The sequence below is a fragment of the Lissotriton helveticus genome, chromosome 6, assembly GCF_964261635.1.
Source record: "Lissotriton helveticus chromosome 6, aLisHel1.1, whole genome shotgun sequence".
NCBI classification, from domain to species: domain Eukaryota; kingdom Metazoa; phylum Chordata; class Amphibia; order Caudata; family Salamandridae; genus Lissotriton; species Lissotriton helveticus.
Genome location: NC_136067.1, coordinates 1,739,887,956 through 1,739,905,365, shown reverse-complemented (window position 1 = coordinate 1,739,905,365; position 17,410 = coordinate 1,739,887,956).

Here is a 17,410-nt window from a genome sequence, read left to right as displayed (position 1 = left end):
TTGATGTGGGAGACATGTGAGAAGGGGCAAAAGGAGTAAAGCATCTTGGTGATAGTTGGAGTGACAAGGTCTCATTGTAGTTGAAGTCACTTCAAGTTCACTTTAGCAACACTTGAGTAATGATAAGCTGTATGACTTGTGAATATCAGTGGTAACATGGGAGACAAGTGAGAAAGGGCATAAGATGTCTGGCATAGATTAATAGGTGTGATATTGTTGAGGAGAAGCTATTGTGTAACACAAAATAATGCCCACATCACTATCACCGTATATAGGGGCCGATTATGATCGCGGACGGACTTGAGTCCGTCCGCGATCACCGAGGATGAGGGAACGTCCGCAGGGGCTGCGGCGTTCCCTCCTGTGCTATTAGGATGTGACCGCCACCCTGGCGGTCACAACCTCTATTTTTAAAATTGCGGCGGGTGCAGCTTCAAGCTGCACCCGCAGCCATGTTAAAAATGCACGCATTGCATTTGTATGTAGAAGTGGCAGGCACTGTGCGGTGCCTGCCGCTTTCTGCATACAAATACAGGGGGGTACCATAGGTACCCCCCATGTGCACCCCCCAACCCCCCTTCACCTAGGGGGCCCGCAACGGGCCCCTGCAGTGAAGATCCGTATGCTTTTCAACGGCGGAAAACCCGCCGCGGAAAAGCATATCTTGGCAGCAATCCTAATATGGCGGACGGTGTCTGAGAGACACCGCCACCATATTAGAGCTTTTCCGCCGCGGTTGTAAGCCAACCGCGGCGGAAAAGTGGCGGGCGGAAACCAGGACCCACCAGCCATCCTAATGTGGCGGTGGGTCTTTGGTGGGTTCGCTGCGGTTTTTCCGCATCCTCCGGGCTGGCGGTGGCTTCCGCCGGCCCGGAGGATGCAGAAATTCCGCAATCATAATAGGCCCCTTAATTTGTAAAGACATGGCTATTTGTGTACTGTGTGCCTGTGCAGTGCCAATGGTTTGGTCTAGGAGTGCTTCCTATGGATGTATTTTTGATGATTGATAAGAAACAATCCCAGACAGAGTTCCTGTATGTGTGTAGGTTACTTGGGGACCACGACTCCCTTGCCAGGCCCAAGGTGGGGCAACTTTTTGCAGAGTAGTCTATGACAACAGAAAGTTGTGTGACTTACCGCTAAGTTCGTCCATGCGGACTGGGTTTTGATTGTGATTGAGGAGGTAGAACAGTGGCAGGATGTGTGTAATGGACTCCTTGATACTAGGCCCCCCCCCCTGCGTCTAAACCAGAAATAAAAAGCTTGGGCATCTGGTTGGATGAAGAACTTAATTTTTCAGCCCAAGCACGGAAAGTTGCTGGAACCTGTCACGGTCTATTAAGATCGGCAAGAAAAATACTACCCCTGCTTCCGACTCAATCGCGCAAACTCCTCATCCATGGCCTTGTACTTTCCCGTTTGGACTATGGCAATGCCCTATACCTAGGGGCCCCCAAAAAAGTCCTAGCCAAACTCCAGACGGCCCAGAATGCGGCAGCCCGCGTGCTCACAGGCACCCATCGTCACTGCTCTGCCAAACCATCACTTAAGGCCCTCCATTGGCTTCCCATCCAAGAGAGAATTCAATTCAAAGCTCTCTGCACGACACACAAGATCATGCATGGCAAAGCCCCTCCCATACTCCAAAATCTCATCTCACCTTACATCACTCCCAGACCTCTTCGCTCCTCCAACTGCTTCCTAGCCTCAATCCCCAGGATCAGAAAGGCCTGCTCAGGCGGCCGACTGTTTTCCCTCAACGCCGGCAAACTTTGGAACTCGCTCCCCTTTAGCCTCAGAGCCCAACCCAATCTTCTTACATTCCGTAGAGCTCTCAAAACGTGGCTGTTCCCATAAAATATCCCTCTTCAGGTTTTGTCTCTCAGCGCTGGGACGCCTATGGGCAGCCATGCGCTCTATAAATCTGTAAAATAAATAAATAGATGAGGAGCAGAGGTCACTACAGGTGAGTTTCTGCCTTATATCCCTCATTTGCCGCCATCTCAGATGAGGTGGTTGGACAGCCACAGTTCCAGCTCTAAAAACAAAGTAACTGTTACAAAAAACATTAACCATGCAATCACATGCACAGCATTGACAGATTTTTCAACAAACCCTCCAGGTCTTGGCTGCAAATGTTGGGAGGGCAGACAATAGCGCCATTATGGAGTCTTCTTATTTTGAATCTTTGATCAAAGGACTTTCTTTATGAAAACACATCACAAATAAAAACTTATCTTATCAATTTTAAGAGATGTGAAATGAACAAGAGGTCAGATGTACTAATTACTGATCACAAAATACTTGCAGGACCTTCCCACCAGTATTCCTGCGACCTGTAAATGTTTTTAGAAACTGACCTGTGTGCCATTAACTCGGTTCAATAAAACCAGAATCAGAATGAGTTGCAATCCAAGATACCTAATAATTATTTAATTACAGGGGTTGCAAATTACAACTCATTCTGATTGCCCATATTCATTCACATGGATGGCTACCATATCTGAAGAAAGAAAATAAACAATATTTTTAAATGCAGCTAATATATCTTACAAAAAATTGGGAGGCATTTACAAAAAATAGTTTTAATAGTTTACTTTAAATTTGGCAGTTATCTACTGGACCACTGCCTTCTCATCAACAAACTTTTTTTTTTTTACAGTTTTTAAAGGGAAGGAGTCCCAAGGAGAGTCCTTCCCTTTTGGGAGTCAGTTACCGTCTCATTTGAGGTCTCCGTAACTGTTCAGTACAACCTGCCCATACAAATGAAATAATTTATTCTCCAATGCACTATTGCCACGATCATTCATTTTCAATATTCTCTACTGGACTACATTCTAGTCAGGAGAGACACAGGTTGGTCCTTATAAAGCATCATTTCAGGCATTACACCAACTTTGCAGATGTCCCGTAAAAAGCATGTAGGTCTGATAACATTGTACAAACTCACACTAGTTCTAGGGAAGTAAAATCTGGAAAAAGCATATTTTAGTAATCTACATATCTACATTTACTCAGTTAAGAATAAAAAACGCCAGGTGATATATAGGGAGGTTGAACAATAACCAAGATTATACCTACTTTTGATTATTCTACCTTGCTTATGTAAATGACAGAAGGCCTCTACTACGCTCAGATAATTTTAATCTCTAGCCTTAGGGACCAAATGACAGTCTGATCAGAAGAGATTCTGTACTTAAAGTGACTAACTCAGTGGTTGTGGATAAAGAGTATTTATCAGAGAGAACTGTAGGTGTTAAAGAAAGAGAAAAACCTCTTGCAACAAAGTTTGAAGTAAACGAGGTGAAAACAAATGCCAGAATTCAACAATAGTAAGGCACTTTGAGGATGAATTATAGTTAAGTGCTAAGTACGGGTAAATTAGTTTGATGATTTAGGGGCCGATTAGGATGGCGGTTTTTCCGCATCCTCCGGGCCGGCAGAAGTGTCCGCCGGCCTGGAGGATGCGGAAAAACCGCGGCGGAGACTCCAAAGACCCACCGCCAAATTAGGATGGCTGGTGGGTCTGGAATTCCGTCCGCCACTTTTCCGCCGCGGTCGGCTTCCGACTGCGGCGGAAAAGCTATAACATGGCAGGCGGTGTCTATGAGACACCGTCCGCCATATTATGATGTTTGTGTAAATATGCTTTTCCACAGCGGCTTTTCCGCCATGGAAAAGCATACGGACATTCACTTTGGGGGCCCGTTGCGGGCCCCCTGGGTGAATGGGGGGTGGGGGGTGCACATGGGGGGTACCTATGGTACCCCCCTGCATTTGCGTACACAAAGCAGCAGGCACCGTGCGGTGCCTGCCGCTTTGTGCATGTAAATGCAACACATGCATTTTTAACATTGCGGCGGGTGCAGCTTGAAGCTGCACCCGCCGCAATGTTAATAATAGAGGATGTGACCGCCACCCTGGCGGTCACATCCTAATTGCCATGCGGACGGTCCCTCCTACTCAGGGGTGGCGGACGGACGCAAGTCCGTCCGCCATCCTAATCGGCCCCAATGTGTGACTAGTAACACACAATATATGGGAATATGGGAGATGCATGATAGTAATAAAGAAAATTCAACACCAATGAACGCTGTGGAAAATAGCACATTTTATCTCCAAATGACATACCAGAAGTGAATAAGAATGTAGTTAATAGGGGCACCATTCTTTGACTAACAGTGGCAGTTCCTAGCTGATCAAGTATTACCATTAAAAATATAATATTTCCTTTCTAGAAAGGCACTCAAAGTCCACACCTAAGCGAGGTCATGTAAATATGCTGCAACACTAAAGGAATAATCGAACTGGTTTGGCAGGAAAGTCACATTTTTTTCTGATTGGAGCAGAGTACTTTCCTAGGTTATAAAACCATGCTGTCCCTTTATTGTTACAAGTCATGGGTAGGGATATGTTATGTTGTGGTATCATAATTTGTAGTGCGCTCAGCTACTCAAAAGACTGTCCCGGTGCGAGCCCAAGAGTAACAAAGATACAGATAGCAGAAGAAAGGCCAGGACAAACTAGTTAAACAGGAAAGTTTTGAGCTTTTTCCTAAACTGAGTAGGATTCTAAAGACTACGCAGATCATGAGGAAGGGAATTCCAATATGTTGCAGCCAGATAGGCCAATGAACTGCCCCGCTTACGTTTCAGGCGAAACCTGGGGACAGTGGCCAGGAGCATGTTCGAGGAACGAAGAAGCCGGCCAGGAGTGTAACACTGAAAGTGTTTCCTGAGATAGGCAGGGCCATACCCATAAAGAGCAGCATGATCAATGAGGATGGTGATGAATTTAATTCACCTTTCATGAATTATGGCCCCTCCCACACCCAACAAGGGTAATACATAATATGTTACACTTGCAGGAGAGGGAATAAGTTAACAAATTTAAAGTGTCATGATTTAACATCAAACAGGCTCTGCATTTATCGACCTCTGATCATTTAGAGCTTTTCCATTGTTTTAGAGAAGAAGCAAGCAATGTATCGTATACATTAGCATCACACTCGTTAGTCTAATTTTAGAATTTTAGTCAATTGAGAGAGTTGGTATGAGGTTAAAGATTTTATTAATCATATCTTTTAGTAGATCATCTTTATTGCAAATCACAAGTTAAATTTAGTTTTATCTTGTGAGTGGCTGGCTCAGTATATGATGTGCAACTATGTAAGTGTTCTCTCACACAAGGGGGGGGAGAGGGTCAACAAACTACTCTGCCACGCCGAACCCCCTAAAGTAAATATAATATACACGTAGAGGGGTCGAGAGAAAAGCATCACATGTAACGAAGCGTACAAGCAGTGACACAATTATGTACTTGAAAAAACTGCCCTCACTCACACACAAATCTGTGTGACATGCTTCATCATCGGGTCTGATGCGACGCCCAGGCATAGCTACGCACGGGGCGGAGCATAGGGAGGGGGAACATAAAACACAAGGACAAAATAACACAAGTATGGAAGTGACAACAGTGTTCACAACAGAATGTGTCAGTCCAAGACTGGGTACAGTGATAGAACAAAAAAGTGCAGTCAGAATGGTGAGATTAAAACTGGCTCGTGGATACCTAATTTGCCTTTATTAGTAGGCTCCAAGGTCAGGATTAAAAATAAATTACGGATGGTGGTGTTAAAGAAGGAAATTAGGAACCCTTAACACCCCTCCTCAACTGCTAAAGTCAACATGTTTCGACTTAAGCGTGCCCTCAAATAGTCGGTCACATCGGTCTTCTTTAGGACGTCTGGCTGTCCCAGTCTCATACAGAAACCCCCCTTACCTTAGTCTGGTGCTAAAGAGGTACTAGTAGATTTATCAATCACTTAGGTCCATGTGGAGGGCATTCCGCCAACACGGAAGACATATACGAGCTTATTATGTGATTAAACTCGAAATGACGTCTGGGGTTGGAGTTCCAAGGAACACAACTGTTCCGACGGATAGCTCCGTCACTACTTGTGCCCCTCTCAAAGACGCCGCGAAGGTCAACTATGTAAGTGGAGACCTTGCACTGATCCAGATAACCCTATGGTGGTTTTAGTGGTCTTAGACAACTTTAGAAATCTCTCCAAGTGGTAGCTGTGGAGAGCAGCCTTCAGGCCTAGCCCAGAAGGAGTGTAAAGCAGATTGTTTTAACAGAACATAATTTTTAGTTATAGATTATACTATAACTTGCACACCTGTCATTCACTGCCTGTGACATCACATATTATATCACTGATGATATGTTCAAGTGACATAATTGATGACATCACTTGTGACATATTGACTCCCATTTTGGGAACACAAAGACTCAGCCCCCGTGTACTGGCGAATTAAAAAATTAAGGTATGAGGGGGCAGATTGGGGTACCCGGATCTCCTGACCTTGTGGGGGGTTCCTGGTGACAAATGTTTTAAAAATCATTGTTTTGGGATGCCATGATTTTGGGAGACTCTCCTGGAAACAAGAGAGACTCCACTGAATGCATGTCACACCACATTGCCAAAGGTGGGGGGTTGACTGCCTGTGAAGGGTGGGGCGCAGAGCCTGGCCACAGGCTAAACCTTGTGACCACCCCCACACGGCACAGCGCTGAAGGCTGTGCATGAAGGGGGTTGGCTGCCCATGACCGGTTGGACGCAGGGTCTGGCACTGCTTATGAGCTCACATGCTAAATCATTCATGACGTATTGCTTCACATTTACGCCTGGCTCGAGCTTGTGGGTGGAGGGGACTCCTGGCACCTCCCTAACCACTAGGATACATTTTTCCAGGTTAACCTAGCCCACTTTTGCATCATATTTTGTTTGCCCTACTGCAAACAATTCCAGAGTGCCCTTCATTCTCTAAATCCAAGAAAGAGAAACCATTTGCCCCTTGTGCAGAGCCAGTGTGCCCACACAAAGGAGTGGTTAAAGACAAAAATGGTTCTGTCGGGTGAATAAATTGCTTTTGCGTGAAGGCTAGGTTAGCTCATAACAAAATATAACCAATAAAAATGAGAGGAGCTCTCTGACAACAAATATAGTTCAAAACTTTTATATGAAAAAGCAAAGTCACATTAAAACACCGGAATTACTTCATTCCATTTCAGTTTCAATTATAAGTGAAAGGTGACTATTAGAGAGCAAAGTGAATAGTGCAACAAATTTAGTGACACATATTTACAAATATATACAAAGTTTATACAAGGAAGAGTGGGCGGGGGGAAAGATTTTTGGCGGTCAGAGTTCTAAGTTAGTACTACAAGGAGACAGATGGTGACTGTGCCCGTTCCCGGAGGGTTCTTGACCAGTATTGTGCGTCGACGTTTCGATCCTGATGTGCCCCGATTGGTGGTCACGCGGATCTTTATCAAGACAGGGGGGGGAGGAGGGGGGTCTGGAAAGAGAGGTAAGTTTTGTGTCAGAGAGGTAGGAAACAATTATTTGTACTGAAGCAGTCTGGTGAGTGCATTATACTCACACGAGGGGGGGGGGCGGGGTTGTGTTGATTTTCGGATACACAGGAGGCAATTGTCACACACTGTGAGAAGGCCAATAGGTCAATCTAGGGAAAGAATAACTGGAATCAGTCCATTTTCAATAACTGCCAAGTCAGGCGCTATGTAGAGACATGCAATGATTACAAGCAGGGAGTGCTCACACCAGGAATCAAGCGATGTCCTGACCCTTAAAGTGTTGTTTATATCAATACAAGGGGCGGCACTAGAATTACCATTAAACATAACCAGCACTCAGGGCACGCTGTAGGTGTAGCAACGTATACAGCCACCCGGCATGCAAGGTGAATAATTTACTAGCGCTCATTATTCATGGTAATTCTAGTGCCGCCCCTTGTAACACAACCCCGCCCCCCCCCCTCGTGTGAGTATAATGCACTCACCAGACTGCTTCAGTACAAATAATTGTTTCCTACCTCTCTGACACAAAACTTACCTCTCTTTCCAGACCCCCCTCCTCCCCCCCTGTCTTGATAAAGATCCGCGTGACCACCAATCGGGGCACATCAGGATCGAAACGTCGACGCACAATACTGGTCAAGAACCCTCCGGGAACGGGCACAGTCACCATCTGTCTCCTTGGAGTACTAACTTAGAACTCTGACCGCCAAAAATCTTTCCCCCCGCCCACTCTTCCTTGTATAAACTTTGTATATATTTGTAAATATGTGTCACTAAATTTGTTGCACTATTCACTTTGCTCACTAATAGTCACCTTTCACTTATAATTGAAACTGAAATGGAATGAAGTAATTCCGGTGTTTTAATGTGACTTTGCTTTTTCATATAAAAGTTTTGAACTATATTTGTTGTCAGAGAGCTCCTCTCATTTTTATTGGTTATATTTTGTTTTGAGCTAACCTAGCCTTCACGCAAAAGCAATTTATTCACCCGACAGAACCATTTTTGTCTTTAACCATACATACCCAGGTTCTGAGGGACACAGGGTTACCCCTTCTTGGTAAAAACACACAAAGGAGTGGCCAGGGGAATGAGCAGCCCTTCTCTGTGGCCACTCCAAGCTAGGTTTAGGGGCAGGCTCCCCTCCAACTGGGTTTGGTGCCTGTCTGACTGCGAGGACAAAAGAGGGACCTGTTCAGGTATCATCAGACATCTTTTTATGAATGGAGAGTCCCCTTTGAAGTACATTAGGTTTCTGAGCAAGGCCGAATGGTCTTCCTGACAGAGAAACAAAAGCGCCTCCCCTGTTCCAGACTATTGTCTCTGTTCATGGACAGTTTTCACACCTCATCAGGGTTACTCTCCAGCTGGGTGACAGTTGGAGAAAAATGCAAAGTAACCTCCACGAGCATGAGGCAGAGAGAAAATAGCTTTAAAAAAGTCCCTTTTGATTGATATTTATCAAAAATCTGACTTCACCACTAAGTTGGGATTTTAGTAAATATTAAATATATTTCTTGGTCTTTTAATTATTTTCTACCCGGTCCCTAGCATTAGATAACAAATGTATTGTGTAATAATGCTCCACACTGTTTCAGTAAAAATCAACAAGACTTCCTACAGTGAAGAAAGCTTTTGGGTGCCAGTTATGATAAAGACATGTAACTTTAGAAGTCTGCATATACTACTTATAATTACCATGCACCCTGCCTTGTAGGCTGAAATCCTTATAAAGGGGTGTTGAATTGGAAAGTTAAATAGGCCAATTAGGAGTAAATCAATTTTATCACGCTTTAGAGGTCTGAGCACATGCACTGAGACCTTGTTAGCAAATATCTCAGTGCGCGGAGTCAAAATACCAGAAGCATCATTCGAATTAAAGAGGATGATCACACACAAAAGGAGACACTTTCTCACACTGATGTTCACCTTTCAACTGTGAGCCTGCACTGTGACTAACAACAGCAACACTTGTTGGTAGTCATCCTTTTTCCACACGTTCACCAGGGTCTGTAGACCCCATTTCATACTTCATTCTTCAATACCACAATAAATACATTTAAGCATTTAAGACTTTCTCAAAAGTAGCATGTTTTAATTGTCTTCTAATAAATCAAATTATTAACATAACAGCAATAGGTAGCGAGTGTATCGCCGTGTACATTTGAATACACTAACAAGTTATACATGATAGTAATCTATTTTCTCTGATAATATCACGAAATGTTTAAAAATACGTTGAACTAGCCATGGATGCTGCAAATGATCTGGACTTCATCTGCATTAAGCTTGCATCTTTGAATTACATGCCTCACATCTATTACCATGCCCCCTCTGGTTTTGCCAATTTGACATTTCTCCAATGAGTGTTTCAAATGTTTGCTGTTGTGTGTGTCAGAAAATATCTCTGGCGCTGCGTTTTACATCGGCTCATTGTTTCCAGTGCTTAAATACACATACAAATGCTGTACCTAGGTCAAATTATTCTCGCCATCATTTTTAAATACATGCATATGTTATACCCTCATGTCATGGCAATAACTGCACGAGGTGTTTTGATATCATCTTATCCTGAGAATCTTGCCTCAACCTCATGCAAGAACATCACCTGAGAGTTACTTTATTAATTGAAACAGTTAGTGCCTGCAGTCGAGTGCTTGACTCCAGCCTTAGGAGAAGAATGTTCTAATTATCACTGGGCACGTACAGTATGTTTTATCAAACTGAATCTGATATACATTTTGCAAGCTTTCCCTTAGATAAACGAGTCAGCCTTTTAGGCTTCGATGTAATGACCGATCCATGAAACTGCCTTCGGATGGTTGTAAATTCCCTTGTTCTTATTGGAATTAAATTATAAACCAAACTGCTATAAGGTTTCAGTGAAGATGAAACTTTGTAAGCCTATTTTATTTTATATGTCTTAAATTAACCTGCCTGCAAATTGCTGAAAAATATACTGTCGCCATTCTGAAATGATTTCTTCTGGAAATAGAACCCTTTTGCTCTACCACAGAAAAGCAATTAACATGATATCTGATAGACGTATCTCATTTTTTTTAAAGCAAGCACAAGTTGTTATCTTAAACTGTTGCCTGATGCCCGGGCCGTCTTTAATGGGGCCATAAAACATCACGTCTGTCTGGAGTTACTTGATGTAAGCAACATCATTTATTTTTGATGTTTCAGAATTTCATTTTATGTTCACATCAAAACACTGAAAACAATTTAATTTGGCCTCAAATAGGTGAACTCTCTATACTTTTTTGCAAATAGTATGTTTATTTAGTTATAATACAAACGTGAACCACTGAAAATAAATATTTGAATTCTTAAAAACCTGGGTGCAGTAATAATTCAAACTAATTACCACCGAATGGACGGGTTGAAAAGACAATAGTGTTGGGCTGATGCCCATTCCTTTTTCTGCAGTTTCACATAAAGTTAAGACTGTGACAGGAAATCTCATACTAATGTAAAAGTAAAAGAAACTGAATATATATTATTTGTCAGGAATAAAGAATTACAGGCACACTGTGTCAGGTTGTTGCCCTCCCTACGCAATGAAAGGGATAATCAACACTATGTAAGGTGTCATAGAGCCACAGGGTATGAAGCGACAATTGGGCCTCAATTGTAGGGGTTGGGGTCAGTTGCTTCTGATGTGCCAGTGCTTGCCCTACTATTACCCAGCAAACTAGGCCAAGTACAACCCCTTTGCATAATGGATTGCCAGCAGTAGGACCAGTGAGCGTTCACAGGCTTCTCAGGCAGGTAGTGTAAAGCTGCTCAAGTTTAGATCTCACCAGTCACACAGTAGCTCAAAAATTATTGTCCATCCCAGTGATATACTTTTAAAAAGAAAATCACTATATTATGAAACAAAACTAAATACTACCCAAGTAATAATGAGTAGGCACAGTTTGATGAAGTGGACACTAGGCTTCTCTGCCTAGATGCATGGTCCAATTTCTGTTCCCCTTGCTTACAGCTTTGGGTCACAGTGGCACAGGATGACCTGTGGTCATGCGTCTTTGGGTCACAGCAGCATAGAACAAGCCATGGCTACAAATCTATGCATTCTGACCGGCCACGATTCTGAGGTTCCCTCCTGCAACTGCAATCTGCAGAGTCTAACTCCTGCAAATACCTGGGGTATGCACATCCCTGTCCTCCATCCTCTTTCCTCTGACAGATCCCACCAGCTCTATGTTCTCAGTGTGTTTGATTCTTCCCGAGTGTCAGATTTCCTCCAACTTTGGCAAGCTCCTACCCTCTATAAGCCGGCAGGTGAGCATCTAGGAACCTAAGATTAGATTAACATTTTTTTCCATCTAGGAAAGCCTTCAGGTGAAGTTCTCCCAGTCCTGGGACACTGGTTGTCAGGCAGACACCAGGCCTAGTTTCACAGTAGTCCTCAGGTACTCTGTGGAGTGCTTCCTTCCTTGATCTTAATGAACTTGGAATTAAAACATAAGTAGGTCAGTGGGTTCCACCTTTATGCGGCCAGATCAGCCAAGAGATGTGGATTCACAGCCTGCACTTTCAGAACCAATTTAGGATGATTCCCGTTTCAAAACTCCTCTAATGCTGCTCTCCAGAACCTGCCTTTTTTTCGTAGAGTGAAGGACTTCACAGCAGGCTAATCTCCAGCCTTGAGCACCCACAACAGAAGCACAGAGAGGTGTGAGTTTTCTGCACATGGCTGTTGTTATATCTGGGGGTCTCTAGTTGGCAATGGTATTCACCTTTGTCCAAATAGGGACCCCTACTTCTAAGTCACGATAAGGGGATTACACTCCTAAATAACCCCTGTTCACCCTGTTGGTAGCTTCGCACGAGCAGACAGGCTTATCTCAGAGGCAGTGTGTTAAGCGTTTGTGAATGTACACAGTAATACAGTGAAAACACTACAGATGGACACAACACAGGTTTTATAAAAATAAGTATTCTTTATATAGACTTAACACAAGACCACAAACGACAAAAATCCACAACTCTATACTTAAGATTGACTTAAAGATGATTAAAGCTGCTTAGTTCAAGTTGCTGATAAATGCAACAAAGTTCTCAACAAAGTACCTGGATGTGTAACGCAAAGAGAACAAAAGGCTCGCAAAAGGGGAGATGCGTCGGTTCTGTGATCCGGGGGAAAGGATGCGTTGTGCCTCAATGCTTGCGCAGAGTAGGGGATGCCTGTGATCTTTACCGGTACAAAGGTGATGCATAGAGTCTTGGACTGCGGGCCCGTTGCAATGTGCAAGATGGCGCCTTGCTGCAATGCAATGATCCGACTGCGATGCGAAAAGATGGCGCCCTTGATGCGACGATGCGATGACGATGCGTAGATGCCCTGGCAGCTTTGGGACGACTCTGTACTTTGGAGCCACGACATGCCCTGCAACACGCTCCTCCGGTGATGTGATGGCGACTCTCTCAATGGCGTCACGCTTCTCCAGTGATGCGACAGCAGGCAGCTTTGACGAAGACACGCTTCCTGGGAGATGCGGCGGTGCCATGCTTCTCCGGGGATTCGAGGATCTCAGATGCGGCGACAACACGCTTCCTCTCAATGTGTCGCACTTCCAGCTTCCTGCGACTCGCAAATGTCTGTTGAAGGAATTCCCAGCAAGGAAATTCACACGGGGAGCTGATAGTGAAGTCTTTTGTCTCTGAGACCTCAGCAGGAGGCCAGCACAAGTTCAAGCCCTTGGAGAATATTCTGTAAGATGATGAAAGTCCTTAAAAAGTTCCTTCTCCTTTCCTTGGCAATGAAGAAACCACTGCTGGCCAACCCAACAAACAGCACACCGGCAGAGGGGCAGTCCACACTCCTGCACTTCCTTTAGTTCTTCTCCTTGGCAAAAGGTTTCTTGTTCCAGAAGTGATCTAAAGTTCTTGGGACTGGGACCCAATATTTATACCCCAAAATCCTTTGTTCTCTGAAGGCAGAGAGGCCTTTGCCTAGTCCAAACCAGTTCCTGAGCACTTTGTGTACATGACTCCTTCCTTTCATTCACTGGGCAGGGCAGAGACACCAAACGCCCCACCGGAGATGGAGCCAGCACAGGGGAGGAAAGGCACAGCCCTGGAGTACTTTGTTGACAAGACTCTGTCTCTCCTTTCACAGTGCAGGGCAGAGACATTAGACAAGCCGCAAGAGGTGGAGCCAGCATTGTAGAATGAAGGCTCAGCCCTATTCAGGTCCCAGGTGCAACTCCTCCCTCCCATCTAGAAGCAGATCTCTCTATTCACCACTGTGCTGCCCCAGCCTGTCTCCTGGAATTCCCCAGCCCTGTCACTCACACACCCAGACAAGGAATACACAACCTAGCAGAGGCTGGCCTGAACAGTTAGGCAAGAAAATACCTACTTTCTAAAAGTGGTACTTTCAAACACAGAATATTAAAACCAACTTTACTAATATATGTATTTTATCATTCTGAATTCAGGCATATTAAATTCGAACTTCTAACATGTTCCCTGAGTCAGTTAGGATCATAAGATGTAATAATCTAACTGCCCATTTTAGCCTATGGAGAACAGGTAGACTTGCAATAGTGAAAAACAAAAATGGCTGTAATTCACTATTAGGACATGCTACACACACCAGGGCATGTCCTGCCTTATACTTACAATGTACCCTGCCCTTGGGCCTACCACAGGGGTGTCTAATATGAAGCAAAGGGAAGGTTTAGAGATTGGAAAGTGGGTGCACTTGCCAAATCAACATGGCAGTCACAGACTGCACACAGGCCTCGCAATGGCAGGCCAGAGACACATTTTACAAGCTGCTTCTGTGGTGGGCACAACCAGCGCTGCAAGCAGCATTTGATTTACAAGCCCTGGGCACACATACTGTACTAGGGTCTGACAAGTAAATCAAATAACCCAATCATGGAGTCACTAATGAGTACATTTAAACACAGGGAGCACTTGCACTGTGGCACTGAATAGCAGTGGCACAGTGCCCAACGCATATAGCCAGCAAAAACATATCAAAACAGAGGAGGCAATCAGTAAAAATGGAAGGGAGACTCACGCCAATGATGCCAGGTCTAACAGCTGTCAACAGCCACACTGAAGAGTGCTCAAGGGAAAAACAAAAAGGCTGATGTCAATTTAGGGGTTCTTTTTACCTTGAACAACAGAAACTGCAACCCCACACTTCACCACTTCTCACCCACCATCTACCAAATTAGGCTGCTACTGAAAGACTAATAAGTAGCTCTTCTGAGCGAGAGGCATAATTGGGTTTCTAAAGGAGCCATCTCTCCCAACTCCCCACTTAACTTTCTAAATCTTCTCCCTCTGGCTTCATGATTGTCATCAATACACTTTTACTGTTTATGAAAACAACCTCAGTGTCAGATTGGAAAAATGCAGTTCTTACCATGGAAGCTGTGTTGTAGCTTTACAGAGACTCTGAATGCCCTACCTTTCTTACTTGCAGTTGCTTGTACCCACGAGGGAAATTGTTCCTGGACTAGGGAAGAGAGTTGTGGTTGATAATTCATCTTATACTCTCTGAGAGGGGTTGTTGCACCTTATAGAATAAGTTATATGTAATTACCGCAAAAGCACTCGCCTCTGTCTCTTGTTTCACCTACTTGTCAGTCTTCTCCAAATTTCACCAGTACCCTACCTGCAATCAACTGTCTCATTCTTGCCATAGACATCTGTCGTAAGGCAGGTTCAGATATCTTCTCTAAGTCCTCTGTATTGAAATGGGTGTATCTTGTGTGCTGTAAAGAAAGTTGCTAATATCCTCTCTGGACATGGACCTGTGTGGGACTTCTCATTTTGAAGGACCTAGAATGACAAGTCATTTATTACTATAGGTATAAATATTTGTTTTGGTACATCCTTATCCGACACAAATTTAGAAGAATATGTTCAATTACACACATTCAGCAATGGAGTTCACCTTAGCACAATGGCAGTCTCTCCTCTACTGTCTTTGTACTTATAGTTGCAGTTTGTCTTTTTTATTTGCGAGCTCTTGCAGGAAGCTTCCAATAAAGATTTGAAAAGTTTGTTATCAAAATTCTATCTCCCTTTCGAAGTCTCTTTTTGCATAGCTATGCACTAACCAGAAAATGTTGCCTTGCTTCGTGATTTTTAAACGTCCTGTCCACTGCTTCATTCACTGGTCTGTTTACTCACTGGCTTCTTCTCTTCTTTTTCTGATGCAGTGTCCATACCTGAGGATCGAATGTTGGCAAAGTAGTGATCTCGGTGAAGAGAAGCGTTGATCCTGAAACTTTGGTAAGTAGCTTTGGTGCGGAGATCCTTCTTTGAAAATAGTTATTAGGCAAAGCAGGTGAGCAGAGCTTAGGTGCAGTTTAAATACTGACCACCCCAAGATGGCCACTGAGATTTGCGGAGTTCTCGCAAGATCTTGGCAAATCTCCCCAGAGCTGCAAGAGCCAAGCCTGCATTATCATGCACTACTCCTTCGAGTTGTCAAAATTTAAACACATGTGACGGGGAAGCTGAGATATTTATATACAACATGTGTGACAGTCCAGGGGGGGCTGAGATATTTATATACAACTTGTGTGACAGCACCAGGGCGCTGCTATTTCTCATTCTAGATGCTAGGAGTTCAAGGCATACTTAGAGGGGGCATAGGATTTGTCTTGAGACTTACTGGGAAACATCCAGGGACCACCAAGTGTCCTCGGGGCATGAGGCATGACAGCCTGGGGCACCCAAAATAGCTTTCACAGGCCTTATTCCTCTGGTTTACATACACACAGTACATGTAGCATCTATCTTATATAAAATATGCACAATACAATTGTTTGGAATGTTAGTTCTAGGGTCTGAGTGAGTGCATAAAAGTTGATCTTTACACAAGTGTGTCATTAGCTCCCTTCTCTCTTGACAAAGCTAAAATGGTCTGGTGACAACCATGGATTCACAAGCTGCTGTTGCCTGGCACCCATGACAGGGGCAGTAGTGCACTGTTAGTAACATTTGGCCATTCTTGGGGTGCCCCTATCAGACCAGGCCATATCATGTGAAGGGGATGACCTAGACATCTGCAAACACAAGTGAGGCTAGGACCAAACTTGAAAAACAGGATGCCAAATACGGGCAGTCTGCATCGAGGGCATGCAAATATGACTGTACATCATACAGGCGCTATTCCAGTCCCATCATAAGGTATGAGCGTTCGCTTTATGCTAAACAGGGTAATTTGCACATGTTCTGGATGTAAACTTGTCCCCCCAAACTTCCTTGACTCCCCTGTTAGATGAAGATAAGTAGTGAAGTCCAGAACAGTTAACTTCTAAATGACCCTCCATAGGTTAAAGATGAATCCTAAGACATGACATGTAATCATGGGACATTACTGGAAGTGACATTATCAGAATTCCTCCTATATGTGAAAATGAAGAAGCTGCTGCAAAGGCAGAAAATTGGTTTTGAAGCCACTAGACATTAAACTCCAGGTTCTTGTAAAACCTAAATCCTGCAATTGCATTAAAAAATAATACAATGTCTCTAAGCTGAACCTAGTGCTTAACCCGCAAAAGAAGAAAATAAACACAATGGAATACTTTATCCATACCTGCCTTACCTGCAGCATCACTCTCAATTTAATTGTGTAAAAAATATTTAGGTGTGTGTTGTGGGGTTTGTAGGGGTAAAGGGTGGGATGTAATTTATTTGTAATTGATTATCAATTTGTTGTTAATTAATTAATTAGTAATTAATTATTTTAATGTTTTTAGGTGCGGTTTGTGGGGTTTATAGGGGTAAATGGTGGGAAGTAATTGTTAATTAATTAATAATTAGTTGATCATTAATATTAAATAATGAATTACAAATTAAATATGGAAATTGTGTAATTGATTTTGGTTGTGGATTGTAGGGTTTTAGGGTTTATAGGGGTAAAGCTTGGGAAGTAATTTATGTTTAATTAATTAACAATTTGTTTCTCATTAATATTAATTAATTAATTGATATTTAATATGGGTATTTGGTTATATTTTTGTGTCTGTGGGTTTTACTT